Genomic DNA, 8,095 nt, shown 5'->3' on the forward strand with positions numbered 1-8,095 from the left:
TATTACCACTACTATTATTAATACTGCATCATGAGAATCAATACTATATCTTTTATGAATCAGGCAAACAACTTTAAGATTGAAGATGCTGAATAGAGTGGGGATTCGGTATTTGACAAAAGGTTGTCTACAACTATCCCTATAGTTCGCCCTACATAAACACCGCAAAGATATCTTTTGCAACACGAACGACCTGGTTCAATAGTTACAGAATCCCCAAAATGCAATGTCAATCTTCATAACTGATTGCAGTATTGCTAACGCTTAGCTCTAAAAGTATATTATCTTATGTGTCACTCTCCTCAGAATATAGGATATACAAGGTGTTCTGGAAATTACGGAAACTATTTGAATAGACTATTCATAGAAAATTCATGATTTACGAAATACTTGACTTGAGGGTTAAAAAAGTACTTTCCTCACTAGGGACGGAACTATGAGATTTCTCCCTGATGTAAGGAAGAACAGTATGTACTTTTTATGGCGGTAGTAGGTGGAACTCAATAGATTCATTTCACACCGGATATTCCAATTCTTGCTACAAAGTAACGATAGAATTTCACATAATTCACATTTTTCAGATCAAGTATGCACCATGAATTAACTATACTATATGCTTATATACTCGTACAGTAGCTCTTTATATGTGATGGTATTAGCCAATACCCGATGGAAATCCATAATTTATTCAAGTAGTACTTTATTGTGGAATTTCATACGATCGCAACACGTATTTCGCTATAGAATAGCTTTATCAAGTGTTATCATGAGTATTACTTGCATATATTCAACTCATTCATGACATGAAATCGTAATTTCACAAAGAATTGAGTATTTTATCTTATAATGTTGTCCAGATTAGTGTTGAAGAGACAGTGGGACAATTGTCTCATTTCGAAACATCGAAGTCCGCCATTGATGATGATAGTGTGTTCCATACAAGTGAAATTTCACCTCTTTCATTTACTATATTGTGTAGCAATCCTATGAATTGTATCTGAATCGATTCCATAACGAATGTTTAGAATTCAAACTGAATAGAGAGAAGTGTTTTTGTATAATCAATGTTCATATAAAAGTAGTTGTTAAGAAAGTACATATTTTTCTTTCGTGTAATTCAATGTTTATATAGTGTCATGAGCAATAACCAGTTCGGCTTTCAATAAAAAAAGAACACCCACGATGATACCTTTTCTTTGTTATATGATGTTTATGGAAACATTAATGAAAAAGAGTCACCAGCAGCAGTGTTCTGTGACTTTGCTAAAGCCTTTGACTGTGCAGATCATGGAATACTGCTAAAAAAATTATATCACTATGGCATCCATGGAATTACTCATAAATGGTTCAAGAAATATCTTACAGGAAGACGTCAGATTGTGAAAACCTCAACATCCCCATCAGATGGTGAATTAAAAAAATGCGTACCACAAGGTTCAATACTGGGACCGATACTTTTCTTGCTATACATAAACAATTTAACATTCATCGATATAGAAGGAAAATTTACCCTAATCGCCCACGACACCATAATATTATGATGTGATAAAACTTTATGTAATCTCCACGAGATTATGAGTGCAGATATAAAAAAAAAAATAAAAAGTGGTGCGACTATAATCTGCTGACTTTTAATGTTTCCAAAATAAATTTAATATCATTTCGCTGCTTTATTGACAACATTCCTTCACCAACATTGGACGTGAACAGGATAATTGAAAACAGACCTATTACAAAATTTTTGGGGGTAATAATTGACAATAAACTCATATTCGCCGATCACATCGTGATCTTCAATAAAAAGCTAGCTTCAAGGTGTTTTGCAATGAGAATAACTTATAAGGATCTTGGTTTGTCTGCCCCTTATTCGGCTTATTCCTCATTTGTTGAGTCGCATTTAAGGTGCGGAATTCTTTTCTGGGAAGTATGTTGCAAAACTCAAATGCAGATGTTGTTCATTATTCAGAAAAGGGCTATAAGATTTATGTGCAATGTCAAAAGTCGAGACTCCTGCAAACCCCTATTTGAATTACATAAAATTTTGACATTTTTTGAAATATTTATTTCAGAAACAGAATGTTTAATTAACAAACAAATTGATATTCAGCGATAAACTAACGAAAAACTAAATACCATTTTTTTTATTTTGTTAATAACAATTGCAATTTTTTACCTGCACCAAAATCCTCTAAAAACATTTTTCTAGAAGTGATTACGAATCGAATGAGCTTCCGCTCATATTTTCAGGACCTTCATCTCTATTTTTCATGTTTTTGAACTTGTTGATTAGACTAAGAGCTAAATTGTAACTGTCAACTACCAACTTTCATCGGAAAGTACAATCAGGAAATGAATTTTGACACCAAAAGTAGTTTATGATTCACACAATCGAAAGCCTCTGAAAAGTCGCAGAAAACTGCAGCTACAGCTTTTCTCCAAACCAAATTATGTGTTTGTTATACTTTATTTTCATTCAAAGAGGTCTTCTATGATTTTTGATGGAGAAAAAAATAAATGTGGCAGCAATAATTTCACTATAACGTTCATCATTCATTCATTTATAATAATATATAGATTTATAATAAACAATATTTTTCATACTGAACAATATCATTTATTTCCTACTGTTTTTGTGAATTTTTATTCTTGCAAAATCTGAAAAGTAAACAAAGTTGAATCATCAGAGAATCTGGTAAAGTGTAGTTATAAGTGTAGTTATGAAAATAGACAAATTAATCAGTAACTCATATTTAAAAATTTTGCATACTGTTGTAAATCATGCCCGAAGGAAAATAACGCCGGCCGTCGTTGGTAGCCATAAACCAGGCGTGACGTGGCTGAGAGCGCACGAGTGTACGATGATTCCCCGCCACTCTAGAAGCAGCAAGAATAATGCTGCCGATTTCGGCGGAACTTTGGCGAAATTTCTACGGCATTCGATTACGATATTTGAAGGCTAGCCACGAGGATATCGACACAGTCAATTGGAAGCTACAGTGCGATACGCGAAGTGATCCAGTAAGGCGATAAACATTCAAATAATAGTTGAAGTTTTAGTTGAAGTGTTTGTTGTATTTAAAGTGAAATAAAGTTAAGTTTGATTATTCGGTGTACTCAATTATTGGTGAACCCACAGAGAAAAACGTAACAATATGAAATGACTAATATTTGTGAAAATAAAATTAAAATACTCCGCTTTCTTCAAGATGGTTTTATCTTTCTATTCTCATCCTAAGAAACTGTTCATACGAAATGCCTCGAATGGCTATATTTTTAAGACATACGTCAAAAAAAACGAAGTGTTAATAAACCATATTCGGTAGTCCACGTGAATACACATACAGGATGTTGTCCGAAAGTTCAGATTGCTTCACATTCCCGTCTTTTACCTCTCACCTTACCAATGGTACCCAGGTAGGTACCGTCTATTTCTATTCTATTCAGTTCGTTAAAATATATTTATTTATATGAAAAGAAATCGTACCTGGTTACCATTAGCAAAGCGAGAGGTTGAAAACGAAAATGTGTACCTAAACGGATCTAAAAAGTTCAACCTTTCTCTTGATGAGGATCCAGTAATATCAATTACTACACGAAAAATTTTGAAACGTACACTCTGATCAAGTAGACGTTGGACCACGCGATAAAACAGATAAAATAGAAAGAAATTCTTCAGTAGTAGCTATAAAATATTGAAAAAGCTTTTCACAACAGTAATTGAAGCGCATAGTCTCAATAAAACTGCTAACAATGTATACTATATTCACTAGTATTAAATGAAATTTCAACAATAATAATAACAATGATAAAGAACAGACAATGAAATATATTCCTTCAGAGAAGGTGTTCGAAATGTCTACCAGGTTATCCTACATTCAGGCGACACCTTTTTTGAACGTTTTTTGCCGAATTAATTAGTTCAACAGGAGTGAGAGAAGCAAAACTTTGCATCTCTGCCAATTCGAAACAATCGGCAATTTGAAAATAAGATCTTTCAACCTTTCCCAGAAGTAATAGTCCATAGGCGTTAGGTTCGTGACCTGGCCGGTCAACGGTTGGGTCCTTGGTCAACTATCAAATTTTTACCAAAATTTGCAGACAAAAAATTGGTGACAATTACAGTGTTGTGAGGCAAAGCACCGTTCTGTTGAAAATATATTTTTCTGGGCTACATTATTTTTACTATCAATAATAATAAAATGGGTTGCAGAATATACATGCCTACATTTTTTTTTGTTATGATGTTAAGATAACGAAAAATCAAATGTTGAAATATTATTGCCATGACAAAAACAGACTCTCAAATGAGTTTTCATGATAAGATAAGGTATATGTACAATTTCAGAACAATTTATTATTTTATTTGGTCAATTTGTGGTAACTGATACCCTACATCTTAGATAGACAAAAGGACCAACATTAAATTTGAGAAACGATTCTATTCTGGTGAAGGGTATGTTCTAAGTACTGTGTTCATTTTCATTTAATTTATTTCATTGATAGACTATTTACATGTAACTGTACTTACAGAATAGAAGATGACCATCCGGAAATTTTTACTGATTAGAAACTATATTTGACGCAATTCATTATTTTGAAAAGAAATTTGTGAGTTATCTATCCAGTGAAAGATTTTGGGAAAATACTTTATTCTGAATGAAGATTCAATACTTTTGTTTAGTCTAGATTTTGCGAAGTCTCTATTAATAGAATTTTGTAGGTCAATGTTCATTTCTCAAATCTATACTACCGTATGTTTCAATGAGTTACTTCTAAGGCAAAATTTTTACTGCCTTGAAGTTAGGCGAAAGTATTATTCCTTCCTGTTTTCATTCAAAATTCTCTGTAATATCATTACCAACCTTATCACAAATTCTGGAATTGTATCTTTTCGGACGGTCTTTTGGAAGTAGTTTTACTTTTTGGTCTGAACATTTGTAAATATATTGAAGAATTTCACTGTTTCCTCAGTACTGAACGTCTGCAGTTCTGTCAATGGTTTCATAGAACTATGTTCCGTCTTCTTCTATTATGTAAGTAGTTTTACCTGTAGTGTCTATTGAGGTTATATACAAAATAAAAATACCTAGAACACATCCTTCACCAGGATGAAAATAATCAGAAAAAAACCATTTTCAAAATATAGCTTTGTTAATCCTCTTGTTTACCTAAGATTCAATATCTCAATTACCACAACTTGAACATTCTCAATAGAATTCATGGATATTCTAAGAACAGCTTGTGCTCCATTTATTCAATGGAACAAGTTTTTCAACTGTCTTCATTTACAATAGAGACTCATTTGAAGAGTATTTCGTCATGGAGATATTTTAAAAATTTTGTTTTAAATTATCGTGACACTATGACAGAAAAAATGTAGCCATGTTTCTGCGACCCATTTTCTCATTATGGATAGTGAAAATAAAGTTTTTCATTATGTTCCAAATAGTTCCAGCTGAAAACAAATAGGGTTTCAATATTTATTTCTTAAAAAAAATTGTTGTAAAATAACTAGTTATGAACTTATTGAAACTTGATAAAATAGCTATTTATGAGTGTCAAAAGTGAGATTTTATTCAATGAGTGAAAAAGTTTGCAAAACGAACGTAGCGAGTTGAGCAATTTCGCGAACAAAATAAAACTTACTTTTAAAACAAATATCATACAAAGGTTTTTGTATAACTGTTCTGTTTTCATAATGAAATAGATAAATTTAATATTTCTATAACTACACATTTTGACATCTCTTGTCAGTTAACTATTTTCATGTTATCGCATTTGCTGTGAAGAGGCCGTGTCAGGTGACGCCGAATCGCCTGGTTACCAACAAACAGTATTGTTTACAGCTCACGCGTTTCATTTAAAGTCACATTTAAAGTGTTTATTGTGTATAACACATCTATAACAGAAATTAATTGTTTCTATATCTATTGTTCATAATAAAACTTCTTTAAAAATTGAATAATTATGTTTTGCTTATTGCCATTTGGTCGAAAAAAATCGTGTTAAGAACACTTTCAATACTAGCGTTAAAACTGTTCTTAACGCGCTACAGTGTGATTATCATCTTTCAATACCCTTGACAACCATTAATTTTTTTTTCTTATGTAATGTATTATTCAGAAGAATCATGAAATACAAATCAATTAACAAAATTCAGCTCATTATAAGAGAGATGGAATAAAAAACACCTCAAAAATGTCACTTTTGCTGGCAGTTGTACAAAAAGTATATTTTGAATTTGAGAAAATTATAACTGTGGTTCACAAATTAGTGAATTTCATCCAAATGTAATTTTTTTTATGTTCATGAAAGAAAACAAGAAAACCGACTTTTCTGGAAAAATATTATGGACGAAGCGTTTATAAAAAAATATAGATCTTCATATTTGTCACAAATTTCAAGTTCAACTTTTCTCAACAGGAGGTCCAGTTTCAGTGATAATTTCATTGTAAATGGGGACAGTTGCATAGATGATAAGTACAATTTCAGAACAATTTACTATTTTATTTGGTCAATTCGTGGTAACCGATATCCTAAATCTTAGATAGACAAAAGGATTAACATTAAATTTGAGAAACGATTCTATTCCCGTGAAGGATATGTTCTAAGCACTGTGTTTATTTTCATTCAATTAATTTCATTGATAGACTATTTACAGGTAACTGTACTTACAGAATAGAAGATTACCATCCGGAAATGTTTACTGATTAGAAGCTAAATTTGACGCAATTCATTATTTTGAAAAGAAATTTGTGAGTCATCTATCCAGTGAAAGATTTTGGGAAAATAATTTATTCTGAATAAAGTTTCAATACTTTTGTTCAATCTAGATTTTGTGGAGTCTCTATTGATAGAATTTTGCAGGTGAATGTTCATTCCTCAAATCTATACTACCGTATGTTTCAATGAGTTTCTTCGAAGGCAAAATTTTTACTGCCTTGAAGTTAGGCGAAAGTATTATTCCTTCCTGTTTTCATTCAAAATTATCTGTAATATCATTACCAAACTTATCACTAATTCTGGAATTGTATCTTCTTGGACGGTCTTTTGAAAGTAGTTTCACTTTTTGGTTTGGACATTTGTAAATATATTGAAGAATTTCACTGTTTCCTCTGTGTTACCTGTAGTGTCTTTTGAGGTTATATATAAAATAAAAATACCTAGAACACATCCTTCACCAGGATGAAAATAATCAGAAAATAACCATTTTCAAAATATAGCTTTGTTTATCCTCTTGTTTACCTAAGATTTAATATCTCAATTACCACAACTTGAACATTCTCAATAGAATTCATGAATATTCTAAGAACAGCTTGTGCTCCATTTACAATGGAAACTATGGGATAAAGAAAATAATTTTTGTATAACTTTTACTTAGGTTTTCATTTCATACAACTGTCTTCATTTACAATAGAGACTCATTTGAAGAGTATTTTGTCATGGAGATATTTTAAAAATTTTGTTTTTCATTGTTTATTGTTTCATTTGTTTATTGCCATTTGGTGGAGAATAATCGTGTTAAAAGTATATTTTGAATTTGAGAAAATTATTACCGTGGTTCACAAATTAGTGAATTTCATCCAAATGTAATTTTTTTTATGTTTATGAAAGAAAACAAGAAAACCGACTTCTCTCGAAAAAACGTAGATAATATGGACGAAGGGTTTATAAGAAAATATAGACCTTCATATTTGTCACAAATCACAATCTTGGTGAAGGATGTGTTCAAGTTCAACTTTTTTCAACAGGAGGTCCAGTTTCAGTGATAATCATAAAAAAAAACATTTACTGACCCAAAATTCAGTCCATTTCATCCCCAGTTTCCTACATCGACTTCAATTTATTTTCATCAAAAATTTACATTTTGTGAAACATTTTACCTCCAAATTCATACAGGTACAAATCGTATGAAATCAGTTTTCATAAATCCAATTTGAACTTCTTTCATTGGCTAATTCCAAAACAACCCCTCTCCGTCATAAGTTGGTACTCCTGGTCAGGTTGTATATAAAAGGGACAACTTGGAATTAATATTGTTAGTGACAAAGTGATCTTTGAAGTGAAACAGTTTACCTCTATTTGTATATCAAAT

Source organism: Leptinotarsa decemlineata, unplaced genomic scaffold, assembly GCF_025532065.1.
Source record: "Leptinotarsa decemlineata unplaced genomic scaffold, Ldec_3_MD MMD2_tig00000008_RagTag_RagTag, whole genome shotgun sequence".
NCBI classification, from domain to species: domain Eukaryota; kingdom Metazoa; phylum Arthropoda; class Insecta; order Coleoptera; family Chrysomelidae; genus Leptinotarsa; species Leptinotarsa decemlineata.